General features: G+C 36.1%; 1 pseudogene; it reads left to right on the plus strand.

Annotated features, from left to right (window-relative positions):
• Window positions 1-15,230: 15,230 nt before the first annotated feature.
• On the plus strand, window positions 15,231-17,645 carry LOC147001952 (fatty acyl-CoA reductase 1 pseudogene; annotated as a pseudogene).
• The last annotated feature ends 5,376 nt before the right edge of the window (window positions 17,646-23,021 follow it).

Raw genomic sequence — 23,021 nt, forward strand, 5'->3', positions numbered from 1 at the left:
ACACAGACTATACTGAGCAACACAAACATTATTCTTTCAGAGAGAGAAGCACCTTAAAAGAAAGCATCTATGGGTATTCAAGATGGATCAGCAGGTGAAGCTGTTGCCTCATAAACCTAATTATCATATCTCAATGTATAAAGACAAAACCGATTCTCAAAAATTGTCTATTCGCCTCTATATGCATGCTTTGTCACATGTATATTCTCTACAGTAGTAATGATGAAGATAAAGAGTATGATGAAGATGATAATGATAAAATCACAAGGGAACATATGACTAAGCTTGTGATCAATATCAACAGATTTTATTTGTAAATAAAAACAATAAATTAAAAACAAACAGAATAAACATTAATAGTGACCACAGCATTTTAAATAACAGTGGATGCAATTCTTGTAAAAATATAATAGCAGACCCCACATCTGACAGAGGGCTGATATCCAAAATATATAAAGAACTCAAGAAGCTAACCACCAAGAAACCTAACAGCTCAATCTAAAATGGGGTATAGAACTAAAGAAACAATTCAAACAGAGAAATCTAGAATGTCTGAGAAGCACTTAAAGAAATGTTCAAAGTCCTTAGTGATCAGGGAATTACAAGTCAAAACGACCCTGTGATTCCACCTTACAACAATCAGACTAGCTAAGATCAAAACCTCAAATGACAGCACATGTTGGCAAAGGATGTGGAGAAAGAACATTTCTCCATTGCTTGTGGGATTGCAAAGTGCTACAATCACTCTGGAAATCAATCTGGAGGTTCCTCAAAAAATTGGAAATAGATCTATCTAAAGATCCAGCTATAGCACTCTTGGGAATTCACCCCAAAGATGCTCCACCATGCCACAGGGGCATATGTTCCACTATGTTCATAGCAGCATTGTTTGTGATAGCCAGAAGCTGGAAACAACCCAGATGCCCCACAACATATAAAGAAAATGTGGTTCATTTGCACAATGGAATACTACTCAGCTATTAAAAAGGAGGACCTCATGAGTTTTGCAGGCAAATAGATGGAACTAGAAAATATCATCTTGAGTGAGATAGTCAGACCTAAAATGACATGCATGGTATGTACTCACTAATAAGTTGATATTAGTTAAATGAGTACAGAATACTAGGATACAATCCATACAACTTCCGAAGGTTAACAAGCCAAAGGGTCCAAGTGAGGATGCCTCAGTCCCACTTGGGAGGGAGAAGAAAGCAATCAAGGGAGGGGGTAAGGAGGGAGGGGCTTGGGTGGAAAAGGGGACAAGGAGGAGAAGAGGGGAACATAATCAGGTATTGGTTGGGGGGAGCAGGACTGTAGCCCTTGAGGACCAGCAGAAAGAATGGAAACAGGCAACCTTGGGAGATAAGAGGTGGGGGGGGGCACTGTAGAATATGCCAGAGACCTGGGAGGTGAGAGACTCTCAGCACTCAAAGGGAGGGACCTTAGGTGAAATGCCCTACAGAGGGGAGAGGAGGGAACTTGTTGAGCCTACCTCCAATAAAAAGACAGGGCATAAAGTGGAGGGATGGGGTTGCCATCCCACAATCAAATACTCTGACCCAGAATTGTTGCTGTCTAAAAGAACATCAGGGGCAAAACCAGAGAAGAGCCTGAGGAAAAAGAGGTCCAGTGAGAGCCAAATCTGGATCCAGCTCAAGGGTAGGCCCTAAGGCCTGGCATTGTTACTGATGCTATGGTGTACTCACAAAAAGGGGCCTATCATGACTGCCCTCTGAAACACCTAACAAGCAGCTGAAAGAGTCAGATGCAGATATTTACACCCAAGGACAGAAGCTGGTGACCCCTGAGATTGAATTAGGGAAAAGCTGGAAGAAGCTGAGGAGGAGCAGAATCCTATAATTAGACCAACAGTCTCAGCTAACCTGGACACCCTGAGATCTCTCAGAAACTGAACCACCAACCAGACAGCATACAGCAGCTATATTCAGCCCCTAACTCATATATAGCAGACTACCAGGTCTGAAATCAGACAAGGAAGATGAACTCAACCCTCAAGAGACTTGAGGACCTAGGGAGTGGTGAGGTCTAGTGGGGTAGGGACTTGAGGGCATGGGGACATCTTCTGAGAGACAGGTGGAAGAGGTATGGGATGTGTAACAGTCAGAGAGTAGACAGGGAGGGGCATAAAGACTGGACTTTTTAAAAAGTTTAAAGAATAAGAAATATATAATAGCAGAAGAAATGAATGCACATAAAGTAGTAATGTCAAGGTGGATTTGAGTATATGAAGATCAATTGATAAGCATTTTAATTAAAATACACAAATGTCTTGTTTGTGTTTGATATATTATAAAAAATAGCCCATTTGTACACTGACAATTTGTTCAAAGTCTTTTGTTCTTTGTCTAATGTTCTTTGAGAACAGTTGATATAGACAACACAGTGAATGTGAAAACCTGATGTTTAGATTCTAAAATGAAAAATACTTTATTTGTTATGTAAAGAGAATGTGCATATATCTTATAGGTTACTAAATTCCTTTTATTCAGTTGAACACTGAATATGCCCACTTTTAATTCGCCTCTGTTTCTGTTACTGTGTTTATTAAACAGAATATTAGAAAAATAGAACCTTTAAAATTTGTGTGAAAACTGGGAATAATAAATGTCATAGTTTACCAGAAAGTGGTTAAATGTTATAAGGTAGCTTTTGTGGCAAGAGGAGTTGACTACTATGTTTTGACTTCCAATGGCCTATGCAATTAATTTTATTAATTTTATAAATGTGTGTGTGTGCCTGTGTGTGTGTGTGTGGTATATACATATTATAGGCATGCATATCTTTGTCCAAAGTGGAGCTCAGAGGACGAAGAGTCACTCATACCATCTAGGTCTCAAAAATCAAATTCAGAATTTTAGGGTAGATGGCACGTATCTTTACCTGTTGAGCCATCTCACAAACCTGTCTAGAAAATTTTAAAGTTTTCTGTGACTAAAGTCTCCTTCAGATTGACTTAAGTATGTGTATATTTGCAGTATGCAGTTATTTCCAATATTCATCTATTTTTGTCTTTGTCATAGTTGGTGCTTTATTGGTTAATGTTTAAGTGGGTATTTCACAACTACCAGTTAGATACTCATAATTACTAATCAACACATAATATGTTTATTCACAAATATATTTGATAATTGAAGAAATGCTAAGCTTTTATTTGAAACTCATAGTTTCAGACAAGAAAAAAAGTATTGTTTTAGCATACTAAAGATGCCTCCTTTCAAAATGCTACTTAGGTAAAGAGTGATATAATAGTGCTATAAGCAAATATTTATGAAATATATTAAAGATATATATATAATTTTGGGATAGTTTTAATTTAAAGAAAAAATTACAGGAGTTTTTCCTTAAGAGAATATATCTACTGTGGAACTGAGAATAATCTATCTGAAGGACACCTTTGCCTAAGGTAAAACGTAATGTCAGGACTTGGAAGGTCTCAGAAACTAGTCTGGGGAAACTAGGAATATCTTTATGAATAATGGATTCTTCTAGGGAGAAGACAGTTATAGGCAGAATACTTTAGAAAAATTAGTCTTGATTTTGGAAGTATAATAGAAGCTCACAATATTGAAGAATGATGTGTAGTCTTTTGAGAGCATAAACTATGTCATGTATATATTTAAATATTGAGCATGTGCATATTACTAAGTGTATACCAGACATAATGTATGTAAAATAGGGCAGGTAAACAAGAGAGGGGGAGAGCAGAAGTTTCTACCTTGCATACAGCAGAAACTTTCTTAACATCTGAAGAATGGTAGAAATGAGCTCTTGTCTTTTTGTCTTTGAGGTCCACTTCTTATATTCTTCACCTGATATTTCTTCTGTTTTGAGTGATAGTGTTTTCCCAACATCCTTGTTTATGACAATCCTGTCATACTTGAGTTCATTTTTAGCTTGCTTCCTGACCATTGAAGTCAGCCTTGAGTTTCTAGTTTATGTTTAAAATTGGTATCCAGTAAAATGTGCCCTTTTCCAAGTTCTTCCTCAAATTGCAGTTTCCATTTATCCAATTTGTCCTCAAACATGTATCTATTTACCTTCTTTTACTGCTTCAAGGTTTCTGAATATTTTCTATAAATTATTTGCTTTGCAAGAAAGTCAAGGGAAAATATATTTCCTAGTCACAATTATACATTTAAAATTTCAACTTTTTATGAATTTAGAAAGACTATCATATCATCTGCAAATAGTGATATTTTTACTTCATCCTTTCCAATTTGTATCCCTTTGATCTCCTTTTGTTGTCTAATTGCTCTGGCTAGGACTTCAAGTATTATATTGAATAAGTAGGGAGAAAGTGGGCAGCCTTGTCTAGTGCCTGATTTTAGTGAGATTGCTTCAGGCTTCTCTCCATTTAGTTTGATGTTGGGTACTGGTTTGCTGTATATTGCTTTTATTATGTTTAGGTATGGACCTTGAATTCCTGATCTTTCTAAGACTTTTATCATGAATGGGTATTGGATTTTGTCAAATGCTTTCTCAGTATCTAATGAGATGATCATCTGATTTTTGTCCTTGAGTTTGTTTATATAGTAGATTACCTTAATGGATTTCCATATATTAAACCATCCCTGCATCCCTGGGATGAAGCCTACTTGATCATGATGGATGATCATTTAGATGTGTGTTTTAATTTGGTTTGTGAGAATTTTGTTGAGTATTTTAGCATTGATATTCATAAGGGAAATTGGTTTGAAGTTTTCTTTCTTTGTTGGGTCTTTATGTGATTTAAGTATCAGAGTAACCGTGGCTTCATTGAATGAATTGGGTAGAATACCTTCTGTTTCTATTTTGTAGAATAGTTTGAGGAGAATTGGAATTAGGACTTCTTTGAAGGTCTGATAGAACCTGATGGTTCGAGACTCGACAAATGGGACCTCATAAAATTGCAAAGTTCAATAAGGCAAAGGACATTGTCCATAAGACAAAACGGCATCCAACATTTTGGGAAAAGGTCTTTAGCAACTCTACATCCTATAGAGGGCTAACATCCTATATATACAAAGAACTCAAGAAGAACTCCAGAGAACCAAATAACCCTAGGTTCTTCACACACTGAACCCATATGTTCCTGGGCTTTATTTGGTTGGGAGATTATTAATGACTGCTTCTATTTCTTTAGGGGATATGGGACTGTTTATATCATTAATCTGATCCTGATTTAACTTTGATATCTGGTATCTGTCAGGGAAGTAGCTGGATATAAAATTAACTGAAACAAATCAGTGGCCTTTCTCTACACAAATAACAAACAGGCTGAGAAAGAAATTAGGGAAACAACACCCTTCACAATAGTCACAAATAATATAAAATACCTTGGTGTGACTCTAACTAAGGAAGTGAAAGATCTATATGATAATGACTTCAAGTTTCTGATAAAAGAAATTAAAGAAGATCTCAGAAGATGGAAAGATCTGCCATGCTCATGGATTGGTAGAATTAATATAGTAAAAAATGGCTGTCTTGCCAAAAGCAATCTACAGATTCAATGAAATCCCCACCAAAATTACAACACAATTCTTCACCGAGTTAGAAAGGGCAATTTGCAAATTCATCTGGAATAACCAAAAATACCTAAGATAGCAAAAACTATTCTCAACAATAAAAGAACCTCTGATGGAATCACCATCCCTGACCTCAAGCTATGCTACAGAGCAATTGTGATAAAAACTGCTTGGTACTTGTACAGTGACAGACAGGTAGATCAATGAAATAGAATTTAAGCCCCAGAAATGAACCCACTCACCTAGAGTCGCTCAACCTTTGACAAAGGGGCTCTAACTATTCAGTGGAAAAAAGACAGCCCTTTCAATGAATGATGCTAGCTCAACTGGCAATTAGCATGTAGAAGAATGCAAATCGATCAATTTCAATCTCCTTGTACAAAGCTTAAATCCAAGTGGATCAAGAACTTCCACATAAAACTAGATGAACTGAAAGTTATAGAGGAGAAAGTTGGGAAGATCCTGGATCATATGGGCAGATGGGGAGAATTCCTGAACAGAACACCAATGGCAAATGGGACCTCATAAAATTGCAAAGTTCAGTAAGGCAAAGGACACTGTCAATAAGACAAGAAGGCAACCAACATATTGGGAAAATGTCTTTAGTAATTCTACATCCTATAGAGGGCTAACATCATATATATATATATCAAGAAGTTAGACTCCAGAGAACCTAATAACCCTATTAAAATTGGGGTACAGAGCTAAACAAAGAATTCTCAACTGAGGAATACTGAATGGCTGAGAAGCACCTAAAAATGTTCAAAATCCTTAGTCATCAGGGAAATGCATATCAAAACAATCCTGAGATTCCACCTCACACCAGTCAGAATGGCTAAGTTCAAAATCTCAGATGACAGCAGATGCTGGTGAGGATGTGGAGAAAGAGGAACACTCTACCATTGCTGGTGGAATTGCAAGCTGGTACAGTCACTCTGGAAATCAGTCTGGTGGTTCCTCAAAGAATTGGACATAGTACTACCTGAGGACCCACCTATATCACTCCTGGGCATATACCCAGAAGATTCTCCAACATGTAATAAAAAAGCATGCTCCTCTATGTTTATAGCAGCCTTATTTATAATATCTAGAAGCTGGCAAGAACCCAGATGTCCCTCAACATAGAAATGGATACACAAAATGTGGTACATTTACATAATCAAGTACTATTAAGCTATTAAAAAAAATGAATTTATGAAATTCTTAGACAAATGGATTGATTTAGAGGATATCATCCTGAGTGACGTAACCCAATCACAAAAGAATACACATGATAGTCATTCACTGATAGTGGATATTAGCCCCGAAGCTTGGACTACTCAAAATACAGTTCACAAAATTCATGAAACTCAGGAACAAGGAAGATAATGAGTTTGGATACTTTGAACCCTCTTAGAAGTGGGAACAAAACACCCCTGGAAGAATTTACAGCATCAAACTGTGGAGTAGAGACTGAAGAAATGACCATCCAAAGTCTGCCCCATCTGAGGGTCCATCCCTTTTAGTCATCAACCCCCCGACACTGTTGTGGATGCCAACAAGTGCTTTCTGACAGGAGCCCGATATAGCTTTCTCCTGTGAGGCTCTGATTTTTCCTGACAAACACCAAAGTAGATGCTCAAGGTCATCCATTGGACTGAGAATAGAGTCAACAATGAAAGAGCTAGAGAAAGAACCTAAGGTGCTGAAGGAGTTTACAGCCCCATAGTAGAAACAAAAATATGAACTAACCAGTATCCCCAGAGCTTCCCAGGGAATAAGCCACCAGCCATAGTACATTAGATGGGACTCATGGCTCCAGCTGCATATGTAGCAGAGGATGTCCTAGTTGGACATCAGTGGGAGGAAAGGCCTATGGTCCTGTAAAGGCTCTATGCCCCATTATGTAGGAATGCCAGGACCAGGAAGTGGAATGGGTGTGTTGGTGAGCTGGGGGAGGGATAGGGGATAGGTGAAGAGTCTTTTTCAGAGGGGAAACCAGGAATGAAGATTATATTTGAAATGTAAATAAAGAAAATGTCCAATTAAAAAAAGAAAAATACACCTTTGTGTAACTGTGCACACATTTACTATCTCAATAATGTACAAGGGATTTAGGGTTTCTCCTATTAGGTGAAACTCCGAAGTACTATAAAGCATTTTCTAAGACATTTTTAAATTTCCCTTTATTTTATTAGCTAGTCTACATTTTCTCTTCCTTTAGAATTGCCTAAAACTCTCATTAAATATCAAATCTTTACAAGAGCATGCTGAACTTAAAATGCCTCCATATTTACTTTTCCATCATATCTATAATTAACAGTAAACTAGTATAGACTCTACCTTGCAGCTATGAATCACAATGAATTGGATAAAAAACTCGACATTTTTGTGAAGAAAAATAATCTGAATTGTTTATGGACATAGATAATTTTGCAAGACTGTCGGAGACATCACTTTTTTTTTAATGCATAGTGACTGGGATCTGGGATGGTTTAAATGTGGACATATATATTCTTTGGATTATTTGTTTTTAGTAAAAAAGACAATGGCTATATAATATTAAAATACTTTTTCCTAATTCCTTGAAATTTAGTGAAACTTCTTGACATAATCAAAATTAGATCACAACAATTTTAAGACATTGATTTCTTCTCCTAAGCCAGCTACAGTATAGAGTTCACCTATTTTTTGCCTGTATTTGGTTCATTGAATTTTTGTTATTCACTTCTAGAATATAGAATGGAAATTGAAAATAGAAACTATTAAAAAAAAAAAAAACCTGACACTAAGATCAGGGAAAAGACAAGAATTCTCATTCTCCCCATGTCTATTCAGTATAGTACTCGAAGTGCTAGCTAGAACAATAAGACAACAAAAAGAGGTCAAGTGGATACAAATTGGCAAAGAAGAATTAAAGGTATCACTATTTGCAGATGATATGATAGTATACATAAGCAACCCAAAAAGCTCTATCAGAGAATTTCCCTACCTGATAAACTTCAGCAAAGTGAATGAATACAAAATTAACTCAAATAAATCAGTACTCTTTTTTTATACAAATGATAAATAGGCTGAGAAAGAAATTAGGGAAACAACTCCCCTCACAATAGCCACAAACAACATAAAATATCTTGGGGTAACTCTAACCAAACAAGTGAAAATCTATATGATAATAACTTCAAGTCTCTCAAGAATGAAATCAAAGAATATCTCAGAAAATGTAGAGATCTCCCATGCTCATGGGTGGCAGAATTAACAGTAAAAATGGTCATCCTACCAAAGGCAATATATAGATTCATTGCAATCCCCGTCAAAATCCCAACACAATTCTTCTAAGACATGAAAAGAGAAATTCTCAAATTCATCTGGAAAGGCAAAAAACCAGAATATTGAAAACAATATTTAACAGTAAAAGAATGGCTGGGGGGATCACCATCCCTGATCTCAAGATTCACTACAGTGCAATAGTGATAAAAAAAGAACAGCATTGTATTGGTACAGAGACAGACACATTGATCAATGGAATATAATTGAAGACCCAGAAATAAAAGTATACACTTAAGGACACTTGATCTTTGACAGAGCCAAACTATACAATGGAAAAAAGAATGAATCTTCAACAAATGGCTGTTGATATGTAGAAAATGGAAATAGACACATATTTTTCACCTTGCACAAAGCTCAAGTCCAAGTGGATCAAGGACCACAACATAAAACTAGATACACTGAATCTAATATAAGAGAAAGTGGGAAAGAGCTTTCAACTCATTGGCACAGGGATAAATTTCTATACAGAACTCCAATGACTCTAAGACCAAGAATTGATAAATGGGACCTCATGAAATTGGAAAGTTTCTGTAAGGCAAAAGACATAGCCAATAAGACAAAGAGGCAATCTACAGAGTGGGAAAAAATCTTTACTAACCCCACATCCAATAGAGGGCTAATATCCAAAATATATAAAGAACTCAAGGAACTAACTACCAAAAAAACCAAACAACCGAATCAAAAATGGGGTATAGAACTAAGCATAGAATTCACAACAGAGGAACTCTGAAGAGCTAAGAAGCACCTAAAGACATGTTCACAGTCCTTAGTGATTAGAGAAATCAAAATGACCCTGACATTCTACCTTACACCAATCAGAATGGCTAAAATCTCAGGCAACACATTTGTTGTCAAGGATGTGGAAAAAGAGGAACACTCCTCCATTGCTGGTGGGATTATGAACTGCTACAACCACTCTAGAAATCAATCTGGAGATTCCTCAGAAAACTGGAAATATATCTATCTGAAGACCCAGCAATACCACTCTTGGAAATATACCCAAAAGATGGCTCACCATGCCACAGGGGCATATGTTCCACTATGTTCATAGCAGCCTTGTTTGTGATAGCCAGAAGCTGAAAACAACCCAGATGTCCTACCAAAAAAGAATGGATGGGGAAAATGTGGTTCATTTACACAATGGAATACTACTCAGCTATTAAGAATGAGGACATCCTGGATTTTGAAGGCAAATAGATAGAACTACTTCTAGTTGTCGTGAGTGAGGCAACTCAGACCCAAAAGGACATGCTTGGTATGTACTCACTAATAATTTGATATTAACTAAAAACAAACAAACAAAAATGTAAAGACTACCCAAGATACATTCCACAGAACTTAAAAAAGTTAACAATCTGAAGGGCTCAAGTGAGGATTCCTCAGTCCCACCTGGGAGGGAGAAGAAAGCAATCACAAGTGGGAATGGAGGGAGGGACCTGGGATGGAAATTGGACAGGGAAGAGGGGAACCTGATCTGGTGTTGTGTGAGGGAAAATGACTGAAACCTTCGGGGCCAGCAGAAAGAATAAAACCAGGCAACCTCAGGAGGGGACCCTCCAGAATGTACAAGAGACCTGGGAAGTGAGAGACTCTCAGGACTCAAAGGGAGAGACCTTAGATGAAATGCCCTACATTATGGAGATGGAACTTGTAGAGCCCACCTCCAGCCCAGAGACGGGGCATCAAGTGAGGAATAGGGTTTCCATCCCACAGTCAAAACCCATAATTGTTCCAGTCTGAAAAAACTGCAGGGATGAAAATGGAGAGGAACCTGAGAAAAAGAAGGTCCAGCAACAGACCCAAAATGTGATCCAGCTCAAGGGGAAGCCCCAAGATTATTACTGAGGTTATGGAACAGTCACAAAAAGGGACCTATTATGACTGTCCTCTGAAATAACCAACAAGCAGCAGAAAGAGTCAGATGTAGATATTTATACTCAACCAATGGACAGAAACTGCTGACTCCTGTGGTTGAATTAGGGGAAAGCTGGAAGAAGCTGAGGAGGAGGACAACCCTGTAGTAGGGGCAGCAATTTCAATTAACCTGGACCCCCGAGATCTCTTAGACACTGGACCATCAACCAGACAGTGTAGCCAGCTGATATGAGGCCCCCAGCACATGTACAGCAGAGGATTGCAGGGTATGGGTTTAGTCAGAGAAGATGTACATAACCCTCAAGAGACTGGAGGCCCCAGGGAGTTTAGAGGTCTGGTGGGGTCAGGGTTGGGGGGTAGGAACCTCCTCATGGAGACAGGGAGGCAGGGAGGAGGCATGGCATGTGGAACAGTCAGAGGGTGGACTGGGATGGAAATAAAATCTTGAGTTTTATATAAATAATAAATAAATAAACAAACAACAGACAGACAAACAAACCTGGCACTTCAATTTATGTTTTACTGTTATTTGAATGAAAATATTTAATGTACAAACTTAATGACATTATAAACACAGTAGAGGCCTTCATGATGCTATACATTCAGCCTTTGAAACTTTGGAAAATGTGTTTAGAGATTCGAAGTGTGTCTATATGTGTGTTTGTGTGTGTGGTTTTTTTTTTGTTGTTTTTTTGTATCTTTGCATTTTGTGGTTTGTATAAGAGTGGCTCCTTATTGGCTCATGTTTTAAAAGATGGTTTCTCTTTGATGTAATTGTTTGGACAAGGATTAGAATGTGTGCAACTTTGGAGAACCTATGCCACTGTGCATGGGCTTGAGGTTTTAAAAGATTTGCCATTCCCAGTGAACTGACTCTACCTCCTGCCTGAGTATCTCAGATGCTGTCCCACAGTCATACTTGCATGCCTGCTCCTTTTCCACTCATTGTGATAATGATGGACTCCTAGCTCTCAGAACTTTGAACCCCAAATAAACGTGGACACTTTGAGATGCCTTCGTCATAGTATTTTATCAACTAATATGATTCAGTTGAATGTGACATTATGCTCATAGATATATTTGATTTTAATGTTATTTAAAAATTGTTTTAATTTTTAAATTTATTTAAAAATTATTTGGTAAACAGTGAATTAAAATTTAACACAGTATAATTTTAGTAAAAATTAAGATAATTGAAGTATTTTAATTTCAAATAACTAAGAAAGACAAAGCAAGTATGGACTTCTGCTTACAGAGTTTTATTAATATTTAATCCTCAATAATTTTCAGCATTGCTGAACTAATCATCACATTTTAACAGGTTTGGGATTATCTTATATTCTAATTAAAGTCCTCTATTGAGTTTGGTTACAGAACAAATAACTGGATGACACACTGACTATTCTGCATGATGTCATTGTACGCTGTTTTATTTTCAGAAAGCACACTCAGGACAAGCTCATGATTTAATCAACTATTTTGTGCAGTCTTAAATCTGCATGGAGTTCATGCTCAGTGTTCTGTAGTTCTGCTGACAGATATTCCTAAGGAAGGGACAGTTGCACAACACACTTTCTGAACTCTCACTCACACTATGTTAGCATTGTCAGGTCAGATTTCCTTCCTATGATATTAGAGTAGAATTTAAATACCACCCATTTTGCTCCTATAGATCATATGTCTCATTTGAGTGTTCTCCTTAGTGAAATTGCCTCCGCGTACAAAAACATAAAGGACTGCCTTTGAAATCTGGTTCTAAATTATGTTAATTCTTCATAGCTTATGCTTGAAGTAGAGTGGTAGTGGCCATGGCAATAACCTCTGCACTTACTGGGCGGTGGTGGCACATGCCTTTAATCCCAGCACTTGGGAGGCAGAAGCAGAGGTAGGTGGATTTCTGAGTTCAAGGCCAGCCTGGTCTACAAAGTGAGTTTCAGGACAGCCAGGGATACACAGAGAAACACTGTCTTGTAAAACCGAAAAACTGAAACACAAACAAAACAAACAAACAAACAAACAAACAAAGGGTTAAAGGCCAAGGGTCATTATATAAGAAGACTGTCTCAGCAGGATAAAACTTTATTAAAGTTACCCAAATTTCAGGAATATAAAAGAAAAATTTTTATAAAATGAAATGATCATCTGGATAACTGACAAATATAGTCTTATACATGTTTCCTATGGAAAAAAAACAGTATAACTTCATGTTATGCAACATTAAATCACTATATATTCTTTTTATCTTTTCTTTTATTAAAAATAGATTTATTTCTTCCATAATATATCTTGACTATGGTTTACTCTCTCTACCCCTCCTAATACCTCCCTAGATACCCTTCAATCAAGATCTGCTCTCTTTCTGTCTCTTGTTAGCACAGGGTGGACATCTAAGAGATGATAACAAACTACAACAAGATAAAACAAAAAGCACCATATTAAAGAGAGAGAAGACAAAGTAAGAGAAGGGAGAGAGGCCAATATAAAGCACAAGTATCAGAAACATACTCATTCACAATCTCAGGAATTCTACAAATCTCTAAGCAGGAAACCATAATATATAAGCAGATTCACGCAGGCCCTGTGCATGTTACTTAAGTCTCTTGAGTTCATATGAACTCTCCTCAGGTTGATTTAGAAGGCCTTATTTTCCTGGTGTCCTCTGTACTCTCTGGCTCTTAACCTCTTTCTGCATCCTCTTCTGTTTCTTGAGCACTGTGGGAAGGATTGGATGGAGACACTCCATTTAGGGCAGTGTTGCAATCAAATGTCTGTCTGTGATTCTGACTTTTTCTCTTTGCTGCAGAAGTAAGCTTCTCTGATGAAGGCTGGAAAAAGCACAAGTCGGTAAGAGTACCAGGATGTGTTTAGGACTCATTTCAACACTATCCTTTTTCTTTATTTCTTCATTTTTTCTTTTTTTAAAGAACAGTACAGTTTGTGTTTAGTCTAGCTCTCTGTTTTATCTTGTTCTTGTTGACTCAAGCAATGTCTGGTATGGGTTTCTTCTCAATTCTAGAAAGAATTTAATTTCTTTCTTAGTCCTGTCTTGACCCATTCCTTACTTAGGAGAGTTGTTCAGTTCCTGTGAGTTTACCAGCTTTCTCTTGTTTCTGATTTTGTTGATATCCATCTTAATATGTGGTAGTCATATAGGATATATGGTTTTATGTCAATTCTCTTTTATCTGCTGTGATTTGTTTTTTTATCCAAGTATGTGGCTATTTGTAAAGAAAATCCCTGAGGTGCTGAGAAGAAGATATCTGTGCTCTGTTTGACTGAAATATTCTATAAATTACAGTTAAGTCTATTTTGTTTATAATGTCTAGTAGCTCTATTATTTGATTGTTTGATTATTGTCAGGGATGCCTTGTCTGTTAGAGAGAGTGGAGTATTAAAGTCTCCCACTATCAGTGTGGGAGAATTAATATGTGACTGAAAATGATCCTTTTACAAACGTAGGTGCCTTTGTGTTTGTGACATAGATGTTAAGAATTTCAATGTTCTTTGTGGTTCCTGTCCAGTTTCTAATTTTTTCTTATTTCTAGATTTCCATAAGTTTGAGTTTTCTTTATTGATTTTACTTTCACATTCAGGTTTTGAACTCTTTCACTCATTTTTATCTATTTTGATATTTCTTGGAGTTTATATAGGTTTTTAAGGGATTTATATTTCCTCTCAAAGGACCTCTACTATATTCCTAAGGATATTTTTCTTGTGTTTTAACTATGTTGGATTATTAATGGTCTGCTGTAGTAGGGTTGGTTGACTCTAGTGTAGACTTTTTTTGATGTGATTGTGTTTTTGTGTTGACATCTAAGCATCACGGACTGGGAATACTATATTTCCCAGTACTGATATCTGATCTTGTCTTTGTTAAGTGGGTATTTTATTCCTTGGTTTTGTTTCCTTTCTGGTTTTTAAGAAAGTGTGGAGGCTGTATGTATATTTTACTTCTTAAAATATATTTTCTTTTATTTGATATTTCCTTTATTTACATTTCAAATGTTATTCCCTTTCCAGGCCTCCACTCTGGAAAATCCCTATCCTATCCCCCTTCCTCTTACCTCTATAAAGGTGCTCCCCCAACCACCCGCCCACTCCTGCCTTCCAGCCCTGGCATTTCCCTACACTGGGGCATCAAACCCCTCAGGACCAAGGGCTGCTCCTTCCACTGATATCAAACAAGATAGGAAACTCTTTGGGGGTCCTAATAAATGTGCACATTTATAACACCAAGTAAAATGCACTACTAGGCATTGTGTGTGGATGCATATGAATGTATATGAATGGATGGGAGTTAAGGTCATTGACAGGAGGGAGGAAAGCAGGGTATTCAACCAGGATTTGCTTAGTTAGTCACAGTAGGACTTTGGGGTTCAGAACAAATTAGAGCTCAGGGACATCAACTTTGGGGTAAACATTATAAATGAATAGGGAGAAAAGGCGTTAAAATAAAAACAAAATAAAGAAAACTATACAGTTAGTGGATTTTTTCTTTTATTAAAACACACACACGAAAAGCGAGTGAGGAGAGCGTGACGGCGGCGTAGCCATCGCTGAAGGAAGAGCGAGGCTCGAGCTTCCGCATCGAGATTTGGTGACTGAGGAAAGGACCCAGAGACTCCTTGAACAACTAAGGCAAGTCAGGATGGTTTCAATCCCAGAATACTACGAAGGGAAGAATATCCTTCTCACCGGAGCCACTGGTTTCTTAGGCAAGGTGCTTCTGGAAAAGTTGTTGAGGTCTTGTCCCAGGGAGAATTCAGTCTATGTTTTGGTGAGACAAAAAGCTGGTCAGACAACCCAAGAGCGAGTGGAGGAAATCCTCAGTGGCAAGCTTTTCGACAGGTTGAGAGATGAAAATCCAGATTTTAGAGAGAAAATTATAGCGATCAACAGTGAACTCACCCAACCTAAACTGGCTCTCAGTGAAGAAGATAAGGAGATCATTATAGACTCTACAAATGCCATATTCCACTGTGCAGCTACTGTAAGATTTAATGAAAATTTAAGAGATGCTGTCCAGTTAAATGTGATAGCTACACGACAGCTTGCACAGCAAATGAAGAATCTGGAAGTGTTCATGCATGTCTCAACAGCGTATGCCTACTGCAATAGAAAGCATATTGATGAAGTAGTTTATCCACCCCCTGTAGATCCCAAGAAGCTGATTGATTCTTTAGAATGGATGGATGATGGCCTAGTATATGATATCACACCAAAATTGATAGGCGACAGACCTAACACGTACATATACACCAAGGCATTATCAGAGTATGCTGTGCAACAAGGAGGAGCAAAGCTAAATGTTGCCATTGTAAGGCCGTAGATCGTTGGTGCCAGTTGGAAAGAACCTTTTCCAGGATGGATTGATAACTTTAATGGACCAAGTGGTCTTTTCATTGCGGCAGGGAAAGGAATTCTTCGAACAATGCGTGCCTCCAACAATGCCCTTGCAGATCTCGTTCCTGTAGATGTAGTGGTCAACACGAGCCTTGCTGCAGCCTGGTATTCTGGAGTTAATAGACCAAGAAACATCATGGTGTATAATTGCACAACAGGCAGCACTAATCTTTTCCACTGGGGGGAAGTTGAATACCATGTAATTTCCACTTTCAAGAGGAATCCTCTCGAACAGGCCTTCAGACGGCCCAATGTAAATCTAACCTCCAATCACCTTTTATATCATTACTGGATTGCTGTAAGCCATAAGGCCCCAGCATTCCTGCATGATATCTACCTCAGGATGACTGGAAGAAGCCCAAGGATGATGAAAACAATCACTCGTCTTCACAAAGCCATAGTATTCCTTGAGTATTTTACAAGTAACTCTTGGTTTTGGAATACTGATAATGTCAATATGTTAATGAACCAACTAAACCTTGAAGATAAAAAAGACCTTTAATATTGATGTACGGCAGTTACATTGGGCAGAATATATAGAAAACTACTGCATGGGGACTAAGAAGTACGTGTTGAATGAAGAGATGTCTGGCCTCCCTGCCGCTCGGAAGCATCTCAACAAGTTGCGGAATATCCGTTATGGTTTCAATACAATCCTTGTGATACTTATCGGGCGCATTTTTATTGCATGATCACAAATGGCAAGAAACATCTGGTATTTTGTGGTTAGTCTGTGTTACAAATTTCTGTCATACTTCCGAGCATCCAGCACTATGAGATACTGAAGACCAAGAATTTAGCATTAGAACATCTATGCATATGGTGATCTAAATGCACAAAATGTAAAATGTACTTAAATCATCTCACCTTTTGTTAAGACATTAAACCATCTTAAATTGGAGCGTGGAGTAAATTATGGTCCATTTTATGTAACATTTTAATGTTTATGCTCAAAACCTGATGAACACACTGTGGTATGCCAGCTCAGAACTGCAGTAGTCACTCAAATTATGATTCAACATTTTAATCCTTGGAATGCAAAGGGTAGGAAGGGGGCAGAAGTGGGGCTATGGGAGCATTGACCAGTATAACTGTGCAGTTCTGGAACATACTAATTAAAACATGCCTTAACATGCAGTCCTAATATTCAGTGCAATGGAAAATGTGCAGACAGAAGGCCTAGATAAATTAGTTAAGTATTTGATTTGATTTGATTCTTCAATGTTGATTTCTTTTTTCTTTTTAATCCTTTGAGAGGTGGGGTTTAATTTTGCTAAGACCACAGCCATGTGTTTTTTCTTCCTGTAAGTTACAGGTGGTGTCAAACGCAAAGACTTGTTCTGATTTTCTTTCTGAATAAATGTGTGTTGCATATCATTTTTTATAAGTAATTAGTTGCTCTTATGATCAGAAGGCCAAATATTATTCTAAAGACACTAATAGATCTGAATGAATTTAAGATTCTGTATCAATGTATACTCTGTGCATTTGAAGCAAAGTGAAAACATGCACGGTAAAGGAAACCACTTTTCTAGTCTGCATTTTGATCAATGGAACTCGGGTGAGATGTGTTTTCATTTTGAAGAGGATTTCTTGAGATGTGATGAGAGGTGGGATTGGGGAAGGATTCAGTATATTTATCCTCTCCTCTCTCATCAATTTTCCCACAGGACTTGCCTCATGTGAACATGCATTATTATGAAGGAATGTAGTTGCAGCTTTTAACATTAAGAAAATGTCCTCATGTGTTTGCCAACACACACTAATTTGACCTTGAAAGCTGAATTCCTTTAAAAATGAATAATGCATAAGTATGTGTATAAAATTAAATAAAGGATTTTACCATGTAAAGTAGCAAACTGTTGAATGAGTTTCAAGTCATCTTTTCTTTGCATGTTGTTTTAGCTTTAGAAAGACATGCGCTATAGAAACAAGTAATAGCAAAAAATTGATGTATATTTATTGATTCAATTCCCTTTAAATCTTACTAGTTTGTTACTATTTTATCCATATTTTTAATGGCTTATTCAGCATAACACAGTTATAATTAAGCTGATCAAGTTGTACTACATTTAAATCATCAGCAGTGTATCTTGAAAGTGCTTAAAGGGTTAGTTCATAGTACAAGAAATTAAATGCAACTTTACATTTTAATTTTTTGTCAATTAAAATACAACGTAGAAGTTTATTTTAGTATTGTGGAAACAAAATGTAAAGGAAACCAACTTTTTCCATACTGATGTATAATCTTGAAAAGGAAAAAAAAGCTTCTCTGTTGAAGCTAGACTTGTGTAGTAAAACTTTTAAACATTATTTTAAAAGGAATATGTATATAAATATCTGTGTATTCTTTGGAATGATTCTGAAGTCTCTGGTCTAGGACCATGCCTGTATAAGGTGTGAGAGACCATGATGGTGTGTGAGAATGGAATAAATGATGCCTTTGATATAAGGTGGCCCATATAATATACATTGAGTACTCCATGTCTCCAAATGGATTTCCATGATGTAATGAAAACACACTAACCTTTTTATGACTTTTATACATCTGCCAAAATATTCTGAGAATCTGATAAATTGTCTTTGGGTCTCTGAAAAGAATCAGATGCATTGTGGGCAGGCCTGTAAACTGAACCAGATATGTGTCTTCTATTTTATTGCTCTTGTAATCTAATTTAAAGAACCGCTAACTAAGGCTGTGCTGAGGAGGTCAAATTAATTTTTATTTGTTTAGAATTCTGTTGTCAAAAGAAAGGTAATGAATGAATGATGCTCATCCTGGAATTTATAATTTTGAAATTAGTATGGAGTAAAATGTGAGATCGTTGAGCTTTATCAACTATACTTTGTATTCAAGTCATATTTTTAGAGTTTAGAGATGTATACTGTTTGTAATTTGCTACAGTGATTTTAGTTCTGATTATATTTTTCATATAGATTATTCAATAGGGAAACTCTGTAAAATAAATTAATTTCATTCACCTCATTTGGCAAAACTGTATTCTGAACCATTTAGGGTTTTTCCCTTATCTTTCCTTCTCTGAACTCTGGCATACATATTTGTACACTGTAATGTCATTGTAACTGTTTAATTGCCTTGGCAATGCTAATGTATCATAACACTTAGTTCAGAAAAGCATGACCGGGTCATGTTGTTTGACTTAAGGGTAACATAGAATAAGTGTTTCTCCAGTCTGCCAGATAAAGCTTGGTAGTGGGAGGGGACCCTGACCTCTCCCTTTTGTGTTTGTCTATAGGAACTGATTGGGAAACTTTTGTTTTGTGTTTTTTTTGTTTGTTTGTTTTAAGTGTAAACTGATACTCTTTTATAAGAAGTAAATAGAAACATTATTGGGTGCCTTTGTTTGTAAACCAAAAAGTAATAAATGAATCCCTATATTTCTATTAAAAAAATAAAAAATAAAACACACACACACACACACACACACACACACACAATATAGTCTGATTACTCTTTCCCTTCAACTTCTAGTTCCTTGGCACATACCCTCTCACCTAGATACTCATCCTTCTTGTCTTTTGTAATAAAAGAAACAGACATCTAAAAAATAATTATAAAATAAAATAAAATAAGAGAGATGAAAAACAGAAACAAGATTAAACAACAAAACAACAAAAAGGGGGGGCAAACAAAAAAGCATAAGAAATTCATACAGATGCAGAAACAAACATGTTCACACCCACAGGATTCCATAAAAGCAGATTTTAACTAAGAATGTAGTTTGTTCCATGACTGGGAAAACACAAATATTTTTATTTTAAATTGGTACCACTTCAAGAAACTCTTAAGAATGGAGTTTTACTAACCTTGATATTATAAACTATGAGCTGTTAATGAAAATAACTCTTAGTGACTCTCCTTGTATGTTTTGTATTCATTCATTTAGTTGTCAGGGCTTGGACTGAGGGTCTAAGAAGGTACCTACCCATCACTGAACAGCATCCTCACCATTTGCATTTCCTTGTGTTACATACAGCATTTGCTTAAAGCAGGTAAGAACATTAAAAACATGACTCCATGATAAAAAAAGACATGGAAGTAAATATTGTCTAATTTAAAAGAAGTGTCATTTTGGAAATCAGCTTTATGATTGCTATTTTAAAAACTGAAAAAGTTGTCGAAGCATATGGAGTTGTTGTGTTGGTTATATTTTTCAACTTGAGACAGTGTAGAGTCATTAGAGAAAACTAGAAATTAATTGAGGAAATTCCCCTATTCAATGGTTTTCTAGGCAGATCTATGGGGGAACTTTCTTGATTGATGTGAAAGTGCTCCTACCAACTTTGGGTGGTATCATCCATAAGTGGTCCAAGAGTACATAAGAAAGCAAATTGAGGGAGTCAAAACGAGCCAGCATTTCACCACAGCTTCTGCTTCAGTGCTTACATCTAGGTTCTTCACTTGAGTTTCTACTCCCACTTTCTTTCATTATGGACTCTAGCTGTAAGATGAAAAATATCTTTTCTACTCCAAGTTGTCTTCATCACAGCGACATAAACCAAATTATTACTGTTGTGGTATTGTTAACATAGCACCTGATGTATACAAACCATCAATGCAGAATGCATCATTATTTGTTATGATTAATGCCAAAGACATTACCACTTTCTGCTAAGAACTCTTCTTGATTGCATTTGTTCTTGTTATCACTTAACAAGAGTAAAAGGAAATAATGTAACAGAGTTAAGGTGTCTCCTATCAAGGAAGTGCCATAGGAGAAGCTCAAGCCCTTTAAATAGGAAAGCTAGGGAATAACACTGATTAGGTGTAGACTGTGTTATGACCTCTCTACATCATATAGGGCTTTAGTCAAAACAGATGAACACTATTTTATCCATCCTTTACAAAGTCGCATGTTTTTAGAAAGGTAACTTAATCTTGATATCAGTAAAGTAAAAAAAAATGCATATGATTTCTTGATGAAAGGAATTTCTTATATAGCAAATATTAAAAGCACTTAAAATAATACTACAAAACTAGTCAATTCATTTGTAAAATTAAATTCTTTGTGAGGTAGAATAAAAAGTTCAACATTTTTGGAAATCAATTTGGCATTTTGCACAGTGAATTGAAATTCAGGAATTTATCCTGATACTCTAACACTTTGTTGGATTAAATATTTCAGCCCACCACACCCTAACACTTCATCATACTAAAATAACCTAATATATCAAGGAATATAAATAGCTACTTAAATGTTTTCATTTATAGTAGAATATTTTCACTTTATACATAAATATAGCACTATGGAAATAATGAATAAACTGTTAAAAATTATTTAACATCATTAAATCCTGTAGTAGCTTAAACTATAATGATTTTATGTTTCAAATTTATTGTAGGCATGAGGATATTAATCATACCTAACAGCAGCAAAAAACACAGATTCCTTTCCTTACTCAATATTTTCTTCAAATTCTCTTACTACATTAGCAGTTTATCTTCAATTTTTAGAAGTTTTCCTTTACTACTCTGGGTTAATAAGAGTCAATAATCTTTATTTCTCTTTAAAGCAAAGCTTCAAACCCAATTGTCTTCTTTTCTTATGGAGAGAATGGTGTTTAAGGGATAACACCCACGAGTTTTCAGTTTGATCAAAGCTGACTTTGTAATGAAAAATAAAATGAAAATAACTTCTCTGCTCTTATCCTCATGGTGATTAGCAAACCGAAGAGGCTCTGAAAACACCTACAGAGCAGGTATAATAATACAATAATAATAACAACAACAATAATAATATATATAATAATACAATAAGGTTCTAGGAAATCAATATAGGCAAAGAAGAATTATTTTGTAGGAGAAGAAACTTACTCTCTAATAAATGTAACTTCTCAGTCATAGTCTTCACTCCATTTTTAATATGTCTGGACACAAGGTGAGCTGGATCCAGGAAGGTTTCTTTCCTTATTTTTTACTTTATATTGTGACAGAAAAGCTGAAGATATAAAAGCACAATATTTTAAAATTTCTTATCCAGAGTAATAGGCATTAGGACTTACATTTTTTTCTTCACCCCTTCCTTAAGATATTAAGAATTATACTTGGCATAAGTTGATGTGAGTGTACTTCCAGAACTAGCCGATTTCAGTTCTTGCCATGATCTCACTGATGACTTATCACTGGATGAAATTTCTAAAGTGAATATGTATGCAGCATTCACAATAATGTTTTCCTCACCACTACACCAAATGTGAAATCTGCCAACTCTCCCTAAAGAAACTCAATTTTCGTTAATCCACTTTTATTTTAGAGTCAAGTAATCCTCATAGATTGTTTTTGTTTAGTTTGTTTCAATATTTATGGAATGCAAGATCATTATGTGGTACAGGCTACCTATTTTATTGATCTATATAAAAGATGACCAAAACTGTTTTCTTCAAAAACCACTCATAAAGAATTTTATCATGTCAATTACAGATGGTGTTACAACCTCTCAGAATTATATGTTCAAGACTCAACCTGTGTTTAAAGATAGTAACAGATGACTAAGGTTAAATTACATCTTGAGTATAGAGTCCTAGTACAATAGGAACATTGCCTTGATAAGGAAACTATGTACACTCAAATAAAATCAGAAGTTGCTATCTGAAAACCAAGACCTCAAAACTCTATCTTTAAGAATTGTGAGAAAACAATTTTGCTTTTTATGCCACTAGATCTATGTGATTTTATGATAACAATCCTGCCTAAGTAATGACTGATAGACTCATCATACAGCTTACTTCTGTAGACTACTAGATAACTATTTAATATATGAAAAGTTGCTCAAGTTAAAGGAACTTGTTAAAGCAAATTGTTCTCTATATGTGTAACTGTACTTACTGGACAAATATGTATGGTTTATTTTGTCTATTAAATTCAATAATCAATTCAGATAGTCAACA

Source organism: Mus caroli, unplaced genomic scaffold (genome assembly GCF_978045245.1).
Source record: "Mus caroli unplaced genomic scaffold, Mus_caroli_1 scaffold_11, whole genome shotgun sequence".
NCBI lineage: Eukaryota > Metazoa > Chordata > Mammalia > Rodentia > Muridae > Mus > Mus caroli.